This window comes from Lissotriton vulgaris, chromosome 1_1, assembly GCF_964263255.1.
Source record: "Lissotriton vulgaris chromosome 1_1, aLisVul1.2, whole genome shotgun sequence".
In the NCBI taxonomy this organism is placed as follows: domain Eukaryota; kingdom Metazoa; phylum Chordata; class Amphibia; order Caudata; family Salamandridae; genus Lissotriton; species Lissotriton vulgaris.
Window position 1 is genome coordinate 172,251,512 of NC_141685.1, and position 24,761 is coordinate 172,276,272.

General features: G+C 46.4%; 1 protein-coding gene and 1 pseudogene across 1 annotated transcript in view; one reads left to right on the forward strand and one right to left on the reverse strand.

Annotated features, from left to right (window-relative positions):
* Positions 1 to 1,013: 1,013 nt before the first annotated feature.
* The window catches only part of LOC147738039 (uncharacterized), a 75,976-nt gene continuing 52,228 nt past the window's right edge, over positions 1,014 to 24,761 (forward strand). The window contains exon 1 of the mRNA XM_086952092.1: positions 1,014 to 1,510. The gene's annotated coding sequence lies outside the window, so the exon portion shown is untranslated. The remainder of the gene's footprint in view (positions 1,511 to 24,761) is intronic.
* Positions 3,819 to 4,258, reverse strand: LOC147738040 (microtubule-associated protein 1 light chain 3 gamma pseudogene; annotated as a pseudogene).

Sequence of the window (24,761 nt, forward strand, 5' to 3'; positions counted from 1 at the left end):
ATCCTGCAATGATCTATCATCTCCAATGTTGCCTTCAGAGGTTTCTGGGAGAGGGGATCTTTTAAGTGGATGCAATTTGTTTTTATACCTGACCCACTCCACAGTGTCATTTATGAGGCCAAATTAAATGCAGGGGTGCAGGTTGTCAGCTGGTCGCCATGCCTGCTTCCAGCAGGCAGGTGATAGCTGCTGAGTCCGCCAGTGGTGCCAGTCAGCAGTTATTATGGACTGCATGGCCATGCGATGGGGGTTTCAGGCCAGTGGTGGATTGGATATTTGTATAGCCGTGCTGTCCCTGTGGTCCTGCCTTTTGCTGTGCTCTGCCTGTTTAGCAGAACACAGCACCACTGTTTGTAGATGGACATTTCTGAGAGTTTTCATTTCTATTACCTACAAACATAGCACCCATATTAGTAGACTGCAAGTAAAACCCCCAGAGTTTAGCTGTGCTATTGAATGGTCAAAGATCCTCTGTTCAATGGTACTCATTTTATCGACCCTAGAAGGATGAAAAGCTATGTAAACTCATGTGAAATGAAACAAGTGAACATGTGAGTATAGGAGAGCAAAGACAGATCCTTGGAGTAGGCACATTAGCTCCTTTGGCCACCAGTGTAATACATAACTGTTACCATACCTCATGTCCCAGTAAGATAACGGTGTTCGGACAGTGTAGTGACACACACAGTAGAGTGTTTTAGTGATACTGCCTGTCTTCAGAGCAGCCTGTGACTGAAAAGGGGGCTCTCTGTGAGCTCACTGACTCCTAGCACTCACTGCAAACCATCCTGAGTGCTCGGGTGGCAGCTATGGGGTTAACGCTGCTCGAGCAGGAGGAGTGTTCGCCGCTGGATCTTAAAAACGCATGCGTGTAATCACACGCATGCGCAGTACACGGGCAGTAGAGTGGGGTGCTTCAAAATCCATGCAGCCAAGACATGGGCTTTCCACGCATGCGCATAATTATGCGCATGCGTGGAAACGCGGGGGGTGTAAAGCCAGATGGGGTGGCTCTATCGACAGTACACCGGGTCTTCTGATACACGCCGCTCTCCACAGCAGGGGCCGCTGCAGGCGCGCGGCGAGGGGAGCTCGCGCTGATCTGAAGGTATGACGCGGCCCTCGTGGATCCCGGCGGTTATAACCCGGCGCGCGGCGAGGGGAGCTCGCGCTGATCTGAAGGTATGACGCGGCCCTCGTGGATCCTGGCGGTTATAACCCGGGAATGCCAACAGGCCCAGTGATGCCCGCTTGACTGGCCTCAGCTCGGGATACTACTCTGTGTAGGCGCGGGCGCCTCCGCGCTTTAAGAAGTTCGGAGAAAAACGGATGTTTTTTGGCCGACAGTTTCTTGTGACTGAAAGTACATCCACGAGTCTACCGAGGCAGGGCTCTCAAGGCCACATGTAAGGCCGGATTTATTCACCAAAGGACGATTTTTGTTCGTTTTTATTTTTTAGAATCTCACTGTAAAACATAAAGCAGAGAGTGGTGGTTTTATCTGGAGTTGGTAAGTAGCAGTGAGGTTGGAACGCTTAGGAAGGCTCAGTCATTAAAGCCAGATCTAGTTTCTGATATCGTGATTTTTGTTTTTTGTCATCACAGTGGTTGTTGGTCCTGATGAGAACCCCCATACTGCAGGGGGTTTGTAACGCATAGATCTTGTTATTTCCACTCCCATTCAAATTGTTCCCTTGGTTGGATTAAGATTTATGTTATATTGTGAAAAACTGCATTGACAACATTTGTTTTGCATTTATAAAACATCTAAGAGTGAATTTCTGTTGGAGAGTGGCCAGGCCAGTTTTCATAATAAGAACATTGGCCCGTTAGGATTAATGTGGTGTATGTTGTTTGTGGTGATGTGTATCAATGTGGATGTGTGTGTGTACATATGAACAACGTGGAGGGAGTGTGAGTGTAAAAAGGTGTGTGTATTTATTTGATGACATTGTTTTGTATACATAGCCCCTGTATATACACCTCATTTCAAAACACATTTTGAAAATTGCAAATAAAAGCTAATAAAAAGCTGTTGGATGCTTGGTTTGGTTTCCTTGCACCTATTTATTTAATAGCATTGTAGTCAGGTATCAGTATTGGCAACTCGGTTGGTGTGTTTTGTTGGTGACTCCGCCTTACTGATTAGTCAAGCCCTGTTTTTGGTTACATAGTATCTACAATGAAGGGCCAGCAGCAGTGGTGTAGGTGAATGAGTGGGATGGAAGGGGGGGAAGAAGGAGCCCCCAGCATCAGGAATAAAGGAAGTGAGGCAATCAGGGAGCGTGTGCTCTCAACTCACTGTCCCAGGCCTTCTAGAGGCGTCCCACTGCATGCGACGATATCTCGTCTGAGCTCTTCCCCCTTGCGCCACGTCTCTACCGTGCCCTCTCAAAACAGCACCGGTGCACAAGGCCCGCAATTCAGAGAGGGGCGCAGATGTGGCAGGGCTACAGCATCCGGAGCTTTTGCGCGGTACCAGCGAGTTCAATCTCGACAAAGTTCGGTCCCCCAAGGTGAAGGAAGGAAGTCGCTCAGGCAAATTCAGCTCTTGCAGCGGTCTAGTCTCTACGCAAGGCCCCGGCTTCCGCAACCAGGAGTGCCGCAAATGCCAGCCACCATAACTTCGGCCCCAGACGTCAGTTCGATTTCGGGCTAAAAGCGTTGAGCACCACTACTCTCCGGTGTATGGATATGGCACCGGAGGATCAGATTGGTGTAGCAGATTGGCGTTGTAGGGAGGGAGTCACGGAGACAATCTAGCAGGCGGCTATGCTGGATCCTCACGAAGCCACGCCCCTTCTGGGTAGTTCTTGAGCACTTTGTTGACATGTCGTGGCCGTTCCTTTCAAGGAGCAGGGCAGAAGCGGCAGACGCACCACAGGAGTCGGAGCCAGCACTGTGGAGGGAGAGCACAACCCTATCCAGGTCCAAGGTGTAACTTTTCCCACCAATCTGCATGGAGATCTCTCTATTCAGCCCTGGCTGCCTCACCCTGTCTCCTGGAAATTCCCCAGCCCCTGTCACTCAAACTCCAGACAGGGAATACACAGCACAGCAGAGGCAGGCTTGGATAGTTAGGCAAGAAAATACCTACTTTCTAAAAGTGGCATTTTCAAACACTGAATTTTAAAACCCCCTTTACTAAAATATGTATTTTATCATTCTGAGTTCAGTCCTAATAACCTCAGATTTCTACCATGTTCCCTGAGTCAGTTAGGATTATAAGATGTAATAATCACAACTGCTTATTCTGGCCTACGGAGAACAGGTAGCCTTGCAATAGTGAAAATCGAAAATGGCTGTAATTCACTATTAGGACATGCCACATACATCAGGGCTTGTCCTACCTTATACTTACATCGCATCCTGCCTTGGGCCTACCATAGGGGTGACTGATATAAAGCAAATGGACGGTTTAGGGACTGGTACGTGGGTGCACTTACCCAGTCGACATGGCAGTGCGAGACTGCACGCAGGCTCTGCGATGGCAGACAAGACACACGTTTACAGGCTACTTCTGTGGGTCGCACAACCAGTGCTCCAAGCCCACCAGCAGCATTTGACTCACAAGCCCTGGGCACCTCGTGTACACTATACTAGGGCCTGACTGTGAGTCAAATATACCCAATCATGGATTCACAAATTCGTACAATAATTTACCATAGGGAGCACTCGCACTGTGGCACTGGACAGCAGTGGCACAGTGCCTAAAGCATCTTACACCAGAAAAACATATGAGGCACGGTAAAAAAATGGAAAGGAGACTCACACCAATGGTGCCAGGTCTAACACTCTAGATAAAACCTGCTTTAATGTTAAGCAGTCTGTAATAGTGCGTGGCAGTCTGTCTGTTTCTGCTAGTCATTGGTTAGATTGCAGCCAAACATCTCCTGTGATGCATTGGTCAGGAATAAGAAGCCATCTTCATCCTTATGATCCCAATACACTTCTGACATTGTGACAGACATTAACTGTAAGGTCTTGTTATTCACCATAAAGAAAAAAGCCTGTGTTTTTGATAAAGCTAATTGGCATCCGACAATGGTCTTAAATTGCGACATGGTCAGCTCTTCGGGAACAAGAAATTTCCTTTGTCCAATACAGGCAAATACTTTTATATTTTATACCTTTCAATGACCACCAGTAGTTTGGACAGACATACTCTGTTTCTATCACCCACCACACCTTTCCGAGTTGCTAAACTCTTCCACATTTTAAACGGGATTGGGTTTTAGTTTCTCTGCACACTTTCCATGCCATTCCCTGACAGATTTACACTGTTGCCTGTTGAACACGGCACTACACCACGCCCTCTATGCCTAATTGATCGTTAACTAATGAATTGTCCTCGAGTGGTGTTTTTATATACAGTTGTTCCAAAGTGAACAGGAAACAATGGAATGCAATTTTTTTTCTTCTTTTTAGCCTGCTCTTTGACCCTAACTTCACAGTCCCTGGCCTCCCCAGTGCCACTTAGTAGTACCACCCTTTCACTTTTTTGTGGCGTTTAATTGGAGCATGTAAATGAAGACAGCCTAGAATGGCTCCTTTTTGTGCTTCCAGGCTATCTTAATTTACATGTAATTGCAGACCTATTTGCGCCCCCCCTGGCAACACATCCACGAACCCCCAGGGGGGCGCACCGAACAGTTTGAAGACCTCTGCCATAATGTTACTGGCGCTTGTGTAGTGTGTCCATGTTAATAGCACTTGTGTAGTGTGCCCATGTCATGTTACCAGCACTTGTGTAGAGTGCCCATGTTATGTTACTGGCGCTTGTGTATTGTGCTCATGTTATGTTACTGCCGCTTGTGTAGTGTGTCCATGTTACTGGCGCTTGTGTCGCGCACCCATGTTATGTTACTGGTGCTTGTATTGCGTGCCCATGTTATGTTACTGGTGCTTGTGTCACGTGTACACATATACAACAGGGAAACCTAGGGGACTAAAAAAAGAGGATTATTAAGAACCTCTATGTACTTGACTGGAAGTATAAAATAGTACAACCAGATATAGCCATGGCTAACTAGTTATGACTTGGGACAAGGAGTATAAAAAATGTGGGCCACCAATGATTGTAGAGGAAACACATTTTTAGGATTCCCATCAAAAGATTGTATTATCACTTGGTAATCCTATAAGGGTCGCATGTCTAGATCATTGAGATGGAGATCGTACCCTTTATCAGTAAATGGTATTCCGACCCACAATCACTTTAGGACCATGTGACTCTGATCTGATGGGATCAAGTGCAGTGCAAGAAAAATTATAAAAGTGGTGAATTTAAAATAGGATAGAGAACCACAAGAAAAAGATTTTTTATTTATTTTGGAAAAGAAGGGCCTCTTCCTGTTAAAAACAAGAACAGTGCAGTAATATATGTATCTTGCAGTTTAACCAAATACCTGCAAGGGGGCCAACATGTTTCAGCCTTTTGGGAATAGGACCCTAGGCTTTCTTCAGGGCCTCTGTTCTAACTTGTAAATGCTACTGCAAGTGATAGATAATGTACTAAATTAATTAAAAAAAGTTTTTTAGTGAAATGAAGTGATAACAAAGAAAGGATATTATTTTGTGTCATGTGCCCATGTTATGTTACTGACACTTGCGTAGTGTGACCATGTTACTGGCGCTTGTGTAGTGTGTCCATGTTATATTACTGGTGCTTGTGTAACGTGCCCATGTCATATTACTGGCGCTTGTGTAGCATGCCGCTGTTACTGGCGCTTGTGCAGCATGCCGCTGTTACTGGCGCTTGTGCAGCATGCCCATGTTACTGGCGCTTGTGTAGCATGCCCATGTTACAGGCGCTTGTGTAGCGTGCCCATGTCATGTTACTGGCGCTTGTGTAGTGTGCTCATGTCATGTTACTGGCGCTTGTGTAGTGTGCTCATGTCGTGTTACTGGAGCTTGTGTAGCGTTCCCATGTTACTGACACTTGTGTAGCGTGCCCATCTTACTGGTGCTTATGTAGCGTGCCCATGTCATGTTACTGGCGCTTGTGTAGCGTGTCCATGTTACTGGCGCTTGTATAGCGTGTCCATGTTACTGGCGCTTGTGTAGTAAGCCCATGTTATGTTACTGGTATTTGTGTAGTGTGTCCATGTTACTGGCGCTTGTGTAGTAAGCCCATGTTATGTTACTGGTATTTGTGTAGTGTGTCCATGTTACTGGTGCTTATGTAGCGTGCCCATGTCATGTTACTGGCGCTTGTGTAGCGTGTCCATGTTACTGGCGCTTGTGTAGTAAGCCCATGTTATGTTAAAGGTACTTGTGTTGTATGTCCATGTTACTGGTGCTTGTGTAGTGTGCCCATGTCATGTTACTGGTGCTTGTGTGTTGTGCCCATGTCATGTTACTGGTGCTTGTGTGTTGTGCCCATGTCATGTTAGTGGTGCTTGTGTAGTGTGCTCATGTCATGTTAGTGGTGCTTGTGTAGTGTGCTCATGTCATGTTACTGGCGCTTGCGTAGTCTGCTCAGGTCATGTTACTGGTGCTTATGTAGCGTGCCCATGTCATGTTACTGTCGCTTGTGTAACTTGCCCATGTTAGTGGCGCTTGTGTAGTCTGTCCATGTTACTGGTGCTTGTGTAGTGTACCCATGTCATGTTACTGGTGCTTGTGTAGTGTACCCATGTCATGTTACTGGTGCTTGAGTAGTGTGCCCATGTCATGTTACTGGTGCTTGTGTATTGTGCCCATGTCATGTTACTGACGCTTGTGAACTGTGCTCATGTCATGTTACTATAAAGGAACAACAACGGTCCTTGACAAAAAGGATGTACACTGTTAAATAATTATAGGCCACAATCTGAGCTATAATGAACAGGAAGTCCAGCCGGACCTCAAAATTTAATCGATAATGTAATAAAAAGAATATCAAAGCAACATATTTACAGTGGGACACAATCCTGTATCCAACAGGGCTAGACAACAATTTACAATAACAGGGGGTGGGAAGTTTCTCAGGCAATTTACAATAAGTGAGCAGCTAGAAGTTTAGATGGAAGGACCGTTGTTGCTCCTTTATACGAATACCCTTGGTCCTTGCTTACCGAGTGGGTTCCCTTGTTCTTCTAAATAGCATGTCATGTTACTGGCACTTGTGTAGTGTGCTCACGTCATGTTACTGGCGCTTGTGTAGCGTGCCCATGTTACTGGTGCTTATGTAGCATGCCCATGTCATGTTACTGGCGCTTGTGTAACATGCCCATGTTAGTGGTGCTTGTGTAGTGTGCCCATGTTATGTTACTGGTATTTGTGTAGTGTGTCCATGTTACTGGCGCTTGTGTAGTGTGCCCAAGTCCTGTTACTGGCGATTGTGTAGTGTGTGTCTAGAAATAAGGAGGACTAAAGGCTTTTTTTTGCCAGGTCCAGCATACATGACCAACAACTGATCAATACAAAAGGGTATGCAGTTCCTGACTGAACAATACAGTTTGCTTAAGTGAAACCGTGTTCACTTAATATCCAAATCAAGGAGGGGATTACGCCTTTCGGAATTAAGGCCCTCACACACCCAACCAGCTATGTGTCATAGTTCATCATTGGGTCTACTTCTCGTCGGGTCGACACTACAATACCCGACGGGCACCCTCTAAGGGGCTCTTTGGCGGAGATCTTTTATTCCTTGCCGTAAGGTGCAGTGCGTGTGAGGGGCCTAGTGATTGTAAGAGGTGTAAATAAGTGAGACTAAAACAGGAAGTAGAGGTCCAATCAAAACAAATTTAATGAGTGTGGCTCCTATCCTGGTTAAAACTGACTGTGGCGGACCCCTGCTGTAATGTTACAGGGTACCGCGCCCCCAAGGTCAACATCTTTCTTGCCTAAATGTCAAATAGATGGCAATTCTTCAGGAACAGTAGCAAATTCTATCTACACGGTCAGTGGTGGTCCAATGTAGCACAAGTGATAGACCACCTAAATGTGGCACCTGAGGATCTAGGAGGTCAACCTGTGAGAAAAAGGAAATTCACAGAATAGTTATGTGCATGTTCATGATGTTTGTTGCACAAATTTGTAAATAACCTTGCAGCACTCGACTGTGAGGAAAGCATGCTTCACGCTGGAGTGCTGTGACCATGCGTGAGGCGACGATATTAAAATCAAAAATGAATCTCATTTTCTCAGTGTGGTAGAGCAGTTAAAAATAGTGGTAGTAAGTAAGGACTCACCCCATTGGGGTCAATGGCTAGTAACAACGTGTTCCGGCAGGTGTTGACACTGAAAAGTGCAGTGTCCAATGAGATGGAAATGAGGGAGGAAACACATTGTGAGGAAAAAGGTAGTATGATACAGCTGGTTAATTGGTCTCTCCACCTGTCGCAGTGGCCAGGGATCAACGGACACAGTCAGGCCAAGGTGTATCCTAAGCTTGGTTACGAGTCTCTGAACTTGGAGTACAGAAAGGGGCTGTGTCAGAGTACTCGAGCAGCCCGGCACAGCGCGAGGAGGCACCGTATAGCCCAGCACCCAAAACTGCGTGCACCGGGATGGGACAGTACCGTACCTAACGTGTGTGCCCGCTGGGGCCGTGGCGACTGTGCAGCTCACGGCGCAATACCGCAATGTCAGGAGACACACAAACAAAGCAGCTGGCGGCCCGTAGTCTCGTAAATATTAAGGGCTCACCTGAAGCGAAAATGCCAAGGAATCCATGGGCATTGCCATGCCAGCAGCAAGAAGTCAATTACTTACGCGTCTTCTCCGTAAAATGTCGGAGGACCTACCACTCACTCTGCCGGGACAGGGAGGTAATGGCCATAAGTGGCGCGGCGTTGTTAAGCTCGTGGTTGGTGTCAAAAGGGGGTGGGCCTCCTGTCTCACTAAGAAGAGCGCTAGGGCGCTAACCTAAATTGGTTGGTGCCTGGTTGGAATAGTAGAGCGGACACCTCGAACAGGATCCGCAACCCTCCAATAGACCACGTTAGAGTGTGGGCCATTGTATAATGTCCTGTTTGACCAGGCATGTACCGATGTCACTGGTGTCCCTGTGGTTAATGCACGTCACCAACAGAACGTGTAATCGCTAAGAGGGAGTGTAATGTACTAAAGGCCATGTTCGTCTTCAAACGGGGTCTCAGCCTCATTGGGAAGTACATGTGGGCCCAAACCCTGACAATAGGCCATTGGGCGATAATTTATAGTAGTAGAATGGATCCTTTAAAAGGGTCCGGTGGTCTCCGTGGCACCTATTAATAAAAGTTAAAACCATGTCAGGATGTCACAATTAGTCAAACATATATTAGTGTCCCAAATGTAATCATGTAGATGTGTGTGGGTGGTCACATTGGGAGATAATAGTGTGCAAAAAGGTCTTAGAAGGAGCTCTAATGCAGTGTTAGCCAGCCAGAATTACTTGTTGGCCAAACAAAATACTGAGGGTATGGGATACTCTGGAGGGTATATTTTATCTAGTCAGCAGGCTCCAGGGACTATCCTCCTTTAATCCCTCTTTATCAGACGCAAACCTAAGCACCCATCTCTGTTCAGTGCGGAATAGAATGCTCTTGTTCATTTTGGGGTACGCTTCTAATATGACCCAGCATAGTGAATCTGGTGAATGTTTCAGGAGTTAAAAATGTGCAGCCATATTGGTGTTGGCTTTATGACATCGGATATTGCTCCCATGTTCTGTAATGCGTGTCTTGATGGGTCTGGTGGTCATGCCTATAAAACGGAGTCCACAGGGGCAGATGAGCATGTATAGGCAATTAGGAGTGTTGCTGTTAGTGTGCCTCTTTAGCTGCCATTTAAATCTATCGAAAAATGTGATATCTTTAGTAGGTTTTGTAAGTGGGCAAACTGTACAGGCACCGCATGGGTAGTGTCCTACAACAGGTACTTCAAGGATCTTTGTGAGGTGGAGTGGACTTTGGGCCTGGTATGTCTCAGCATATCCTTGAGGTTGCTTGTGCTTTTTATTTTTTTTTTTTTTAAATTTTTGAAAACCTTTATTGTGCATAAGAAAAATTACAAATACGGGCCTACAACCAACCGGCCGGCCACGAACAGCTGGGTAGCACAACGGCATACTTTATGGCGACACAGTACTGTAGCAGAATTGCAAACGATTAACGGAAGAAGACTGAAGGGTATCACCACATCGTGTCACAGGATGACTGTAGGTTTAATTTTTAAAGTTTTTTTTATGCAACTATCAAATCAGGTCGTAGTGTTCCATACTAATAAAGAAGATAAGAGCAAGGTCCATGTAGACGGGACTTGACTTTAGCGCCTGTGTCAAGCAAGTCTCAAATCGGAAACCAAGTCCCCGCCAGGCAGGATGGCCACACAATAGTTATGTCACATAGCAACACCCATAATCTAATCGCCTAACCACTGCCACCCTACACCCAGCACTCTCATACATGGACAAGAAAGTGAAAATCATAGAAGAAACAAAACAGGTCCCATAGAAACTAACAAAAAATGAATGATAACCCCCCACCCTACACACATGCAGAGGCTATGTCCTACCCCCCCCCCTAGCAGCGTGCCTGTCGCCCCATAAACCCGAAATTTAGAAAGAAGAAAAGTCGGAAAAAGGAGAAAGAACAGCAAGAAGTGCAGATTAAGAAAGAAAGGAGACGAAAGGAAGAAGAAAAAGAAAAGGAAAAACATCACTCATGACATTCAGGGAGGGAGAAAAGAACAAGCTAATCTACCGCTCCCCGAAAGGAAAAAGGTGGGGGGAGGAGCCCACTAAACATCAGAATTCCCGGGATCCCAGCCGTCCACTGCGTACCCACACTGAGACCTCCCATTCCAAAAGCGGCTGCGCTGTATTTAATTGCAACGACAGGAGTGAAGGAAGAAATCAGTACACGATATGTGCACCCAGCACACATAAAAGCTGCCTTCATCCCCGGCCAACCCGCACAAAAAGCATAGCGTCAATAATTACCCCAAGAACGACATGATAGCAGGCGCACATCAAGGCTGGGCATTAATGATTACCCTTTAGTCCCCGGGCCCGGACATAACCTCCCTTCCACCACCAAATATCACACCAATACAGGATAGACACAAGTTAAATCGGGAAGGAGGCTGCAATTACCAATCAGTCAGTATTACAAAACGAAAAACAGTCCAGGTCACCGCCAGCCGATTAATCTAGCCGAGATGAGGGTCCCCATCAACCCTGGCCCGATCGACGAAACATCTCCAGGCATGACCAATTCAATGGAAACCCGTCCGGCAGAACAAAGGAGCAAAATGGCCGCTCCCGCCGGGAAAGGTGCAGAAGAGAGGAAGATGAGCGTCCCCGGTCTCCAATTAAGTCAGTGTCCAGGATGACGAGCCCCCCCTGCCATGTAGGATGTCGCTCACTTCGGCGATACTGGAAGGGGGCTACGCCCGCTAGGGGGGCAAACAACTGAGAGGGCACCAAGCGAAGCCCCGCTTTCAATCGGTCCGGCAGAATCAAAGGAACCGGTGTGAGGGAAAACTGCGTAGCAGTAGCAGCATCGGCAGGGAGGCGCGCAACATTGTAGCCAGGATTGTAACTGTCTTCCACACGCTCTTGTAGCAACACTGTAGTCGTTGAAAAATCACACACAGGCAATAGAGAGACAAGCAGCCTCGGCCGCTGTAAGGAACTCACAGCTTCATCGATCTTATCCCCCAGTTCCTGAGCAGTGCGCCGCCATGTTGCTCGTAGGTCAGCAAGGGCGTCGAGAACATCGCCATAGGTCGGGTCACCCTGCCACAGCAACCGATCTTCACTACCCAGCGCCGCCTCCGAATCCTCGCCCGGGTCAATTGCAGGCAGGTCCGCGCAGGCTGGGAACAAGGAACCAGCTCTCCGTTCCCGCTGGAGAACGAGCGCCATTGTTGTCTCTCCCACGAAGTCACACTGGAGGGAGAGGGGGCGACTCCGTTATGGAGGGCAGCCGTCGTATCCCGGGGGGGCAAGCAGCTCTCAGCGCGGAGGGTCCTGCACAGTGAGAACCCACTCAACAATCAGGGGCACCCACAGCGCGCGACCAGAGGGGCGCCACAAGATGGAGACCGCTCAGGCTAGAGGCAGTGCAGGAACGGAGAGCGAAGAACAAAAGGATCTCATCTCCCCGGCACACACTCGTCAGCCGGCTGGAGTCGCTCCTCACAGGACAGGAGGAATTCTTTCCGCCACTCATAGGCGGGTCAGTCCCATACGCCGGTACCTCCACAGTCCGGCCGCCCGACAAAGAGCCCCAATGACCTGCAGCAGCAATCGGTTTGAGGGTCGCGGGCAGCCCCGGTGAGTGGCTGATCCCGAAATCCTCGTCCAAAACGGCCGGCGATGGTCGCAAATGAAAGCGACTGTCCACAGCGCACACAAATCGTCGTCCCAGCGCGGAACAAGCAAGGATTGGTGCCAGGATATCCAAGTGGAGCAGACGGCCTCGGGAGCCGGGCGCTCACACGTCCGTCCCGTCCGCCATCTTGGCTCCTCCCCCTGCTTGTGCTTTTTAAAGCAAACCTTGGAGCGGGCAGGTTAAGTGTGCGGAATAAAGGATGCCCCGATGTTTCCTCATGGTATTCCTGATCCTATTAGAATCTGGGGTAAAAGTGGTGACATGTGAGCACCTCACTGGGCTCTTTTTGCCTTGTTTCTAGTAGTGCTTCTCGATTATTATTTCTGGCCTACTTAAGTGATAGTGCAATGTTGCGTTTCGGATATTCTCTTTTGCGTAGGTTTTCTGCTAAAATGTCTGCCTCCGTTTTAAAGTCGGCCACAGAACTGCAGTTCCTCCTAATTCTGAGGAACTGACTGAAAGGCAGGTTTTCTTTCGAGGCTCTTGGGTGGTGGCTGCTAAATAGTAAAAGACTATTTCTGTTGGTGGGTTTTCTGTGCAGTTTAGTACTGATCTGACCTTCGTCTAACATGACCTTGAGGTCAAGGAAAGGTATATTATTGTCTGAGATGGTGCTGGTGAACTTCAGATAGGGGTTTAAGGTGTTGATCCAGTGACAAAATTCATCACATCTAGATCTTTCCCCCTTCCACAAGATGAGGATGTCATCAATAAACCTCTCCCACATAAAAACCACATTAGTGAGGTAGGGGTTCTATGGACTGTGGATCTCTCTTTCCTCAAAGCCAGACATATACAATCACACCACACTCGGCACGAATGTGCTGCCCATTGAAGTGCCCTGGGTCTGATGATAGAGTTGTTTATTATATTCAAAAAAGTTCTCAGTCAAAGCCAATGTAGCTCACTCGAGCACGAATGGCACTGGGGCCGGAGATTCTCAGTCTGTTCTAGTCCGTGTATCCTCTATGACATTTAATGTGGTGGGATGTTGGCGTAGAGGGCCTCAACATCCAGGGTAACCAGAAGGTTAATTTCTTCTGGATGCTGGAGCCCCTCACTCAGGCAGAGGACATCAGTGGTGTCTTGTAAGAACGAAGGAACGGCTCTAACCAGGGGTTGCAAAAAATAATCACAGAACCAAGAGAGTGGTTCGAGGATCGACCCAATCCCCGAGACGATGGGCCTACTGGGGACTGGAGTAACCCCTTTGTGAATCTTTGGCAAGATGTAAAAGAAAGGTGTCTTGGGGTCCTTATTGATGAGGAATTCTTCTTCCTTCTTGGTGATCCACCTCTCAGTCTCAGCAGAGAAGTCCATGGTTGATATAATGGTGGCTAGTCGCGGGGTGGGATAATCTATTATGGGAGTGTAATATCTCCGGTTGCTGAGTTGTCGTAGACATTCTGTATCGTAGTCAACAGTTGACTTAACTGTTGCCCCTCCCTTATCGGCATGTTTAATGGTAATGTCTGGATCATCCGCCAGAGCCCTGACAGCCATCAGTTAAGCTGAGGATAAATTGTGAAAGGTAGTGGGTTTAATGTCACTCGTTAGGTCTTAGAGTACCGCATGCTCAAATGTCAATACCTCGTTTGGTACCTTGCTACTGTTTGCTGTGAAGGTGGATGGTTTTTGTAGCCCTGAGTCCTCCGTCGGGGTGGTGGGTTTGTCTTGGAAAAAGGCTTTGAGGCGTATCTTGCGAAAAAAGCCTTGACTTCCACAGGTGTCACAAAACTCATCAGTCGTAGGGGTAGTGACATAACCCAAACCTTTCTGTAGTACTTTCTCTTCAGAAGAGGTAAGAGTCCCAGAGGACAGATTAACAATTAATTTTTCTTCCTTCTTGTCTGGCTCCTCGTCTTGTCGTAAATATTTAATTTACCGTCATAATTTCTATACAGGAAAGTACTTAATCAATAATAACTCAATCGGAAAGAAAAAAGACAGAGTCCGTGGTGTTAGAGTTCTTAGGGGTTTTATTCCTTATAAAGGAATGGTCATGACTTGGATATCATGTTCCTGCAACCTCAAGGGTCCAGGAAGGGATAGAGCCATCTTTTATTGACAATACATAGCTTATATACTTAATTCGTGCAGTAGAAACCAATACAGTAGGCGTAACAGCTGAGAGAAACGAGATAACAGCATCCACGTGGTAGTGGTACGTAATTAGAAGGCGTGAACTGGGCGTAAACATAGAGGTGTGTGCTAGAAATGTCATAGGTAGGTGTCACAAGTGGGTGGCACAAAGCAGAAATGTTGCAATGTCAGCAGAAATCTGAGGCTTGGATGCGCGCGCAGCTGCATGACGTGTGATTGACGTGAAACTGGAGGGTGCTGGGGACTTGACATTTACACTGGCGGAAAGAGACAGAAGTCTGGCATGTCAGATCAACTTGTGCTTCTATCATATCTGATGTTTGGGAACCATATTATCTGGACGGAAAGGTCTCTGGGGCAGAAGCTATTCTATACTGACTGTGAGTGCGTGTATAAGCGCCTAAATGTCTGCATGAGATGTGTGGGGGCATGGGCCTTCCAAGGGAGCATGGTAACAGAGACTATGAATTACTTGCATGGAGACAGTAAGGCCTGACCCTTTGCTCTGCAGCTGGGGGAATGTTTACTTAACTAGTAGGCAGGAATGCATTCTCGAGGAGCGGAACAGATAATTCGAAGGTTGGAGTCAGTCTTGGCAGGCAACAGGCTGAGCTAAGCGCGGTGGGCCGCGCTAGAAGTAAGTCAGAGTTCACGGGTACAGAGACAGCCTGGGCTGAGGCCCTCGGAGTCAGAAAACAGAAAAAGAGGCTCGATGGCAGAATTCAGGGCCTACTTCGCCAGAGCTGAAAAACGTGCAAAGTATACCACAAAAAGACGTTGGCATAGCATACTTAGGAACGGACTATTCAACCCATTCAGGGTGGGTTCGAAAGAGGACATGTTAACGTTGGACGCAAATGTATTTGCGTCTTCATAGCTGGCACAGGAGACGGTGGGGAACACGCTAGGGAACACAATTTGACCATAAAATTTATATTTCCTCATTCCCTCCTTGTTCCCTACGGACCCTTCATGATATATCGATCCTCATGAATCGATCAGTTTGTTCTTGTAACATCATTTGCTCTTCTTTCTTCCTCTCACGGTTTGAGAGAAAACTGGAATGTTCAATGCATGATGTGGCGCACAGTCCACAAATCGCTGGCCCACACTGTAGGCACAGGCAACAACTGAATATTAGGACTAGGCCAATGCCTAGGAAGGATAGGATCTTCCATCCCCAAGCAGTTAACGTTGTCCAGAACCAACCGGACCAAGTCCAGGTGCCTGGATTCTGATGTATCAGATTTGCAATATTATGAAGACGTGTAATAGCTTTGTATACAGATGGCGCGTTTTCTGGGATGAAAACACAGCAACTTGACCCGATGACCTTACAGGCTCCGCCTCTATCTGCCAAGATGACGTCAATAACAAGACGATTCTGAAGAACAACAACCCGCATGACGGACTGCTCCTCTGTTAAGTTACCTAGGGCGGAGGCAGTTTCATTCACTACTGCTTCAAGAGTTCTAGTTAATCTGCGTATTAATTTACTATTTTGAACGGGGCCTGTGAAGAAAAAGAATCCTTTATTGAAATCTGTATATTGCTCCCATGCCGTTTCAGTGTAGTCGACAATCGGGAGATCTCTTCGGAGCCTATTCTTTACTAGATTTGTATTTCTGTGGTAATCAGGAGGGGCTAGAAAAACAGGTGGCAGAAGGAATGCAATGTAACAGGTACCATCCCAATCTGGAGGTAAGCGTATGTATGCGGTATGACCACAAACAAAGTAGGAATGACGGGTAGCTTTAAAGGACGATTTACCTTGATCACTGAATTCGACCACAGTGGTACATTTGCTATGACCTAAGTGTACTGAACCTTTCTTACTAACACATAATTCACCAGTGACTGGTAATACTGACATAGCAGGGAGAACTGGTGCAGCTTCGGATTCAACAGTAAGAATCATAAGGTTAATTGTGTAATTACCTAATCCATATACTTCATTCTCTAGATCAGTTCCTATTCTAGTGGGGAGTCCCTTCTTGTCAGGGTAACAGACGTTAAGCAGAACTAAGTTCAAGTTTCCCCAAACCCAGCTCCCTTTGAAAACAGCAATATCAGAATCTAAGGAATTAATTATTCTAAACCATGCACCACAGGAGCCATTGTGAGTGAACGGGTACGGAAAGAGGGGCAGAGCTCCCTTGTATTTCTGATAGGGAGGGAGTCGGCCACATATCCAGCAGTTTGTAGCATTGTTAGTCTGATGGGAGTGATGTAACATACTAATGAATGTGTTGTTGCGCAGCGCAAGTCTGTAAGAAAGTTCATGTGGAGGTAATTCACTAAAAGAATGTTCAGCAGTGACATTATAAGCAGATTGTTCACGCTTGAAAACTGGCTAATAGATAGGAAGCAGTATACTGGCGATAATAATCAGAAGACTTAGAAAAAACATAATCAGTAATGTCACTATACAGTGACTGCGGAGTGATTTGCAATATGTATGTTTCTTGAGTTGTCTCTCTCTCTCTCTATCTCGATCTAGGGGATACATGTCAGAAACTTTTTAACCGATTCACCTAGGGGAGGACTTAAACAATTAAACTGTCTGACTTGCTAGATCTGAGTTTCAGTTTGTACTCCTCTTGGGGAGTTTTCTCTCGTTCGGGAACTTTAAAGTCACTAGGTTCGATACAGTCTTTGGTGGGGGTGGACGAGTCTGGGTCTGGTTTCAGTTCGTTGCACTGTTTGATATGACTCGTATGGACCCACCCCTTTCGGCCTTCAATCTTGACGGCGGTCCGTGTTGTAAGAAGGACGGTCTTCGGCTCTTTCCAGCGGGGCTCCAGCGGACTTTTCCGGTCGAAGTTCCTCACTAGGACTAGATCACCAGGACGGACATCATGCGGCTTTACATCAGTGTTGTCAGGGAAGGCTGCGGCAACCTGTGAACGACATGATTGGAGTGCAGACATCAAGGAGGCAAGGTAATCTGTCAACATGTTACAATCAACATCAGTAATTTTCTTGGGAATGGGCGTCCCCCACATATTCGGTGGTCTGCCAAAGACCACTTCATACGGGGATAGTCCTGATCTCGAGTGGGCGACCATCCTCATATAGAACAATGCAACTGGCAGGGCGACTATCCAGTCGACCCCTTTCTCTTGACATATTTTAGCGAGGCGGGTCTTTAATGTCTGATTATGCCTCTCTACAAGGCCTGCGGCTTCGGGATGTCGGACACAGTGGAATTTCCACTGATATCCTAGCAGCAAGGAAACTTGTTTCATTAATTCGGATGAGAATGGCTGTCCGTTATCTGAGTACACGACACGAGGCAAGCCGTATCGTGGGAAGAATTCACGAACCAGCTGCCTGGCAGTGGTCGGAGCAGTGTAATCTGAGACTGGATATGCTTCGGTCCAACGGGAAAGTGCACAAACAATTACGAGGACATATTTGAATCCTCGACAACGGTCCATCTGGATATAATCCATCTGGAGGACTTCAAAAGGGTGATCAGGAGGATGAAATCCACCTTGCTCTACGGGAACACTTTTTCCTGGATTGAACTGACAACAGATCATGCAGGTACGCACTTTCTGTTTTGCTGCTGCTCGTAAGTGTTTGTTGTACCAGAGATTCTGTAAACTGTCTAGCATCGCTTTCTCTCCTAGATGTGCAGGACTATGTGCTGTATTGATTATGACTTGAACCATAGAGTCGGGGAGAAACTATGTAGATTTTCCCTTCGTCATCCAACCTTGTTCTGTCTGAATCCCTCCTAGTTCGGTCCATTTCTTTATTTCATCTGCAGTAGCATGTGTCTGAATGTCTATTACATCTAGTGCGGGATCCTTGACTGTCATACAATTTGTCGGTACTACTGTCTTTGTCACGTCAGTTGTCTGGGTGTGAGTCAATGCTGTATGCTTTGCTGTCTGGTCGGCCAGGTCGTTACCCTGGGAAACAGAATCTGTAACCTTAGTATGTGCTTTACACTTCATGACGGATATGCCTGAAGGTAGATGAATTGCCTCTAACAATTCCTGAATGAGGAGACCATGTTGAATCTTGGCACCGTGAGAGGTCAAAAACCTCGTTCTTGCCATAACATTCCGAAGTCGTGTACAACTCCGAAGGCATAACGGGAATCAGTGTATATGTTAACATTTCTGTTCTTGGCTAGTATACAGGCTCGGGTCAGAGCAATAAGCTCTGCTGCTTGAGCGGACAGTGTGTCAATACGATGTGTTTCTTTAACTTCAGTTTCAGTGGTCACTGCATACGCGGCCACTAATTCTCCTGTACTTGTTCTCATACATGAACCATCCACGTAAAGTGTCAGGTCTGGATTTGTCAATGGAACATCTGCTAAGTCTCGTCTGGGTTTTGTTACTGCATTAATGATCTCTATACAATCATGCGGGGCTGGATCTGTCATAATTGTAGGTAACAATGTTGCGGGGTTTAGAGTGCTGCAGCGTCTGATTTCTATGTGTGGCTGAAACAGCGTCAATTCATAACCTGTCAGTCGTGCTATAGTCAAGTGTTGAGTCTGGGTTCTGTTTAAAAGAACCTCTACAGAATGTGGAACTTGTACTGTTAACTGATGTCCTAAAACTATTGAGTCGCTCTGTCTGATTGCTAGTGCTGTTGCTGCTACGGACTTTAAGCACGCAGGGAGTGCCTGGGCTACTGAATCCAATGTACTTGAAAAATAAGCGCAAGGCTTATGTGAACCTGCTTGATCTTGAGTGAGGACAGACAACGCTGTACCGTCACGTTCTGTAACAAAAAGTGTAAAAGGTTTGCTGTAACATGGTGTCGCTAAAACTGGTGCTTGGCATAAAGCTTTCTTTAATTCCTCAAAGGCTTGTGTATGTTCCTGAGTCCAAGGGAGGACAGTCGAAGTCGCTGCCTCCTGTGTCGTTAACTGGATGAGTGGTTTAGCTAGAAATGCATATTGAGGAATCCATTGTCTGCAGTACGAGGTGAGGCCTATAAAGGCCCGCACTTCCTTTTGTGTCTGGGGTTGTGTCATATTTACAATTAACTGAATGCGATCAGGAGTGAGCTGTCTCCCCACTTTGGACAGCAAGTGACCCAAGTACACAACTTGCTGAACACAGAATTGAAGCTTCGAAGGAGACACCTTGTGTCCCTTGTCGGCCAGAAAATGTAAAACTGTCAGTGATGCTTGTTCGCATTCGGGCTCACTTCGTGCGGTGATCAGCAGATCATCGACGTATTGCAGTAAAGCGGTGTTAACTGGCATTTGAATACAATCTAGTTGTCTTTTCAGTGCTTGACTATAGATGCTGGGGCTTTCTGTGAATCCTTGAGGTGCGCGTGAAAATTTGAAACTTCGTCCATTTAAACTGAATCCGAAAAGGTATTGGCTCTCTGGGTCAATAGGTACACTAAAGAAGGCGTTCTTGAGGTCAATTACAGTAAAGAACGTTGCTTCTGAATCAATAGCAGTTAGTAGGGAAGAGATGTCGGGGACCACAGGGTACTGTGGTACAATGCATTTATTCAGTTCTCGTAAATCAATCACCAACCGATATACTGGCGGTGCATTGGGATCAGTACGTTTAAGAATTGGAATGATAGGAGAATTGCAGATATTGGAGTCGGTCTCTACGACCACTCCCTGGGCAATAAGCTCTTCAATGATTTCCAGTAAAGCCACTACAGCATCGGGTGGTAATTTGTATTGTCTGATTCGTGGTAAAACAACTCCTTGTTTCAGTGTAACACGGTAAGGTGTGATATGCATACAACCTACATTAGTTGGGCCTTCTGCCCACAAGTGATCTGGTACATTTTTCAATCTGACATCAAACTCTCGTAATACATAGTGACCTTTGAAATCCCGTAGAAAGAGTCTAACTCCCTCCGGGGAACAACATATAACAGCTCCTAGAGCCTTCAGTGTCTTTATTCCTAACAGATTTTCTGGGCATGATTTTGTCAGTAACAGGTCTGTAACTCGTGATAATGGACCCACAGCCAGGGGGACGGGTTCTGATACTTCATTTACAATAGGCTGTCCTGAAAAACCAAGGGAAACATTCTGTGAGCCTGAGAGGGGTGCCCCTGGGACTTCGTTATGACTGATTGTTGTGCGGCTTGCCCCTGTGTCAATTAAAAACTTTCTGTCTTTTCCCAATACTTGACTGTGCACATAAGGACCCTCTTGATCTACCAGAATTTCAATAAGAGGCAAGCCAAATTCCCTCTCTAGGCTGTTTCATGTGTATCGTTGATAATCGGGGTAAGCGGACTGGGCATACTGATACATCTGTTGTGAGACTTGTTGAGTCGCGGCAATGGGCTGTGGCTGTGATACCGCTACTGTCTGTGCTGTATGTGGCGGATGTGGTGGAGTATGCATAGGCTGTGTGTTCTGTGAAGTCTGTTGCTGGACCTGGTCTTGTCTAGGCTGACGCGGTCTTTCTTTAGTTTTACCTGTCTCTATGTTATGTTTTAGAACTGGACATTCATGTACGTAGTGTCCTGGCTGCTTGCAATAGTTGCATGTCCCTTTAACGGGAGCTGCGGCGTGACCTGTCTGGGTCGCACCCTTCCTCTGGCCGTCGGCTGGAACCGATTGGGCCACTAACATTTTCATTTTTGTGTCTTTCATACGTTTCTGTTCATGATCCTGTTCTTCTCTAATTCTGTTCTGATGGTATTGTAACATCTGTAACATCTGTGATGGCGTATTTGCTTGCCATGTACTCTCAACCTTGTATACACGGTTTTTGACTGCTAACAGGGAATTCTCCACTAACTTTGATACAAAAAGATGCGGGTACGACTCGCTACTTGGTTTAAGACCACTATTTATAATGAAGCATTTCTCGAATCTTGAATAGAAGTCACTAGTGTCTTCATCGGGTTTCTGTTTACAGGCCGAGATTGCGTCCCAATCTTCCTTTCTAGTTGTCAGTAATCTTGGCAGAACCTGTACTATTAAACCTGGTAATGCTTTAGTTTTCTCCCCAAGGCCTAGCCCTGGGGTACGTTTATCTTCCTCGTCTTCTATTTCTGCCCATACTATCTTTTTGTCTCCCACCTCCCATTCTTTTTCTTTCAGTTTCTCGTAGATGCCCGTGGGCAGCAATACCTTTAACATTTTCATGATATCTTCATATGTGTAATCCCCCATCAATAACATGTCTTTAAGCTCTCTGTGAAAACCTGCAGGATCTTTATCATGACAAGGTACTAGTTTCTTCATTTCTAACAGTTCTAACTTAGTCAGAGGCGTGTGTACATACACGCGTTTCAAGGTCTGGTCTGCAACCATAACTGGATGCACTTCTCGCAAGGGGTTCTGACTTTCAATGCCATGCAGACGCTCCATATGATAAATTTTTCTTTCTGCGGGCGGAGCTGGAACATACTCGGAGTTCAAGAAAGTATTATATCTATGTCGTTGTTCTAGAATTATTTGTATTAACTTGGTACTTAGGCCTCTCCATCTATCCATGAGTAATGCTTCTAATGTATCGTGTAAGGGACCTGGATCAGAATGCTGGTTTCTGTATAACGTGAGGAGGTGCTGAATCATGTATACACCCGCTAATTTCTGTTCGTCTGGGGATAGGTTCAGGAATGTCTGTGCTACTGTGTCATCATTGTATATGTTCGGATTGTCAGCCCATAGTACTGCTGACCGGGCTAGTTCTTGTTCATCCATAGAATTGAGTACATGGTACCCCATTCGTTCTCAAAGCCTTTTATCGGTTTCTTGGAACTGATGTTCAGGAGAATTCGGTTTTGTTATGCCAGAGAGAAAAACTCTCTTGCTTTCTGGACGAATGCCTTTCCTAAGGTAAGTTCCCTTACCTACATACGCTATCGTATCTGTAGTTTTTTCTGGTTCTTCAAGTTCTTCCTCCTCCTCGGAGGAAACTTGTTCTTTCTCTCTTTCGTGTATTTCTATCACTGCTTTTCTTATTTTCTTGTACATACTGGCTATGCAACCTCCTTTATCATGTTTTCCTTCGGATATATTTTGACCCCATCTATTGAGTCCATCTAATTCATCCTGGTCTGTCCCAGGCCTGTCTCGTTCTCTTATTAGACAATTTATGAAAAAACGTAGTATATATGCTTGAGTGTCAACTTTCTGATGCGCCATGGCATCCTTAATACTATCTGGGTCTTCCCCAGTTCGTACAAAGTGATATATTCTATCTAGGTACTCTTTCATTCCTGCGAATAATGTTAAGTAATCTGCAGCTTGTCGTAAACGTAGTGATGCCATCATCATTCTATCATCTTTGCCAGGTACTGGATCATATCTGCAAACTGCAAGCGGTTCTTTGAGTATGTCGAGGCGGGGTGATCTGAACGTAATAGGGCTCTGCATATCCCTAAGGTGTAGTCTGTGTGTTAGTGGCGGGGTCCGGAGACCCCCGGTCGCACCTCCTGAAGCGGAGGCTTGGGCATTGTCCCTCCGCGGAGTCTGTATTTGCACTTGAATTTGTCTTTTGGTAGGATCAGGTAGAAGCGGTTTCGGTACATTAATTTTAAGTGCGGGAAGCGGTGGAGGTGGGGGAACTGGCTGTCGAACGGGAAAACCTGATTGCAGTTGTGCCGGAATTTGGTCTGGAGGCGGGTTGACACCCCCGTCACCGTCAGTAGGCGGGACGCGGACAGGCAGATTGGTGTAAGCGGGTGCTACATCCTCTAGATAGGAATTCAGGAATATGTCTTTAGTAGTCCTGTGATTTACTTTAATTGGAACCAATGGCGACGGCAGATTTTTCGGTATTTCTGAAGTGGCCTCAGGCGAACCCTCGGCCACGAGGTACATGCTATTTACGAGATTGTTTCGTGCGCGGTCTACTTGTTCCGTTTTTACTCGGATCCCTTCAGTAACTAATTCGTTTTCTTGGGCTTTATCTGTCTTCTCTACGGAGTGCTTTTTCAGCACGCTTATGTGATTCCTTACGCCAAAATTCTATGGCGTCTTTCTGGGATTGTCTGGCTTTCCTTTTCCATAGTGCTTCTTCTACCTTCATGATGCACTCGGCATCCCATGTTCCGGTAACAGGCCATCTATGTTTCTCGTCTAGATGCTTAGTATAATCGGCCCATAAATCTAAATACAGTATGGCATCTAAGCCGTGCTTGTGATACATAAAATTTCCAGGAGTGTCCCTAGGGGGTATAGGAATTGCTTCCTCCAGAATCCCTTTCCTAGTTCCTATCTGCTTTAACTTGTTGAAAAACGGCATCTTGTTACTTAGTACTGAATACTTGTTACTTGTTATCTGATCTGAATACAGCTAGTTACACAAAAACACAGTAATGTACAGCAAACAATCACTCATACCACGACATTAATTACATGAAAACATAAAACTATACTTGATATGCTGCTAAACAGCACAGATACACTGTCTAAAAATAGTGCAAAAACTATACTTGATATACTGCTAAACAGTACAGATACACTGTCTAAAACAGTGCAGACCGTGTTTGTGTACCCAAACCCGTCTTGATACGTCCCAGCAATGGTACTCACCGGGAAGCACGGAAACAGAAGGCCTCGGAAAACTCGACTGGACTGGACCGGACTCGACTCGACTCGACACGTGGACACTTCGGAAACTGGTGGGCCTCTTGACACCTCGGACCTTGCTTCTTTCGGCTAGGCTCTGGTCGGGATCCTCCGCACTCCTCACCGCCTCGTCTGGGTACTGATCGCAATCTTCATCACCTCCGTGGGCCAGAGGGAGATACAGGAAATCCTGCCAGTACGCGTAGTTCCTTCTAGCTGATGGCAGGGGACAGAGCTTGCAACGCACCAACCGGCGCGTGAGGTGGGGGAGGGGTCCCTGTTCGGGCGCCAAAATGTCGTAAATATTTAATTTACCGTCATAATTTCTATACAGGAAAGTACTTAATCAATAATAACTCAATCGGAAAGAAAAAAGACAGAGTCCGTGGTGTTAGAGTTCTTAGGGGTTTTATTCCTTATAAAGGAATGGTCATGACTTGGATATCATGTTCCTGCAACCTCAAGGGACCAGGAAGGGATAGAGCCATCTTTTATTGACAATACATAGCTTATATACTTAATTCGTGCAGTAGAAACCAATACAGTAGGCGTAACAGCTGAGAGAAACGAGATAACAGCATCCACGTGGTAGTGGTACGTAATTAGAAGGCGTGAACTGGGCGTAAACATAGAGGTGTGTGCTAGAAATGTCATAGGTAGGTGTCACAAGTGGGTGGCACAAAGCAGAAATGTTGCAATGTCAGCAGAAATCTGAGGCTTGGATGCGCGCGCAGCTGCATGACGTGAAACTGGAGGGTGCTGGGGACTTGACATTTACACTGGCGGAAAGAGACAGAAGTCTGGCATGTCAG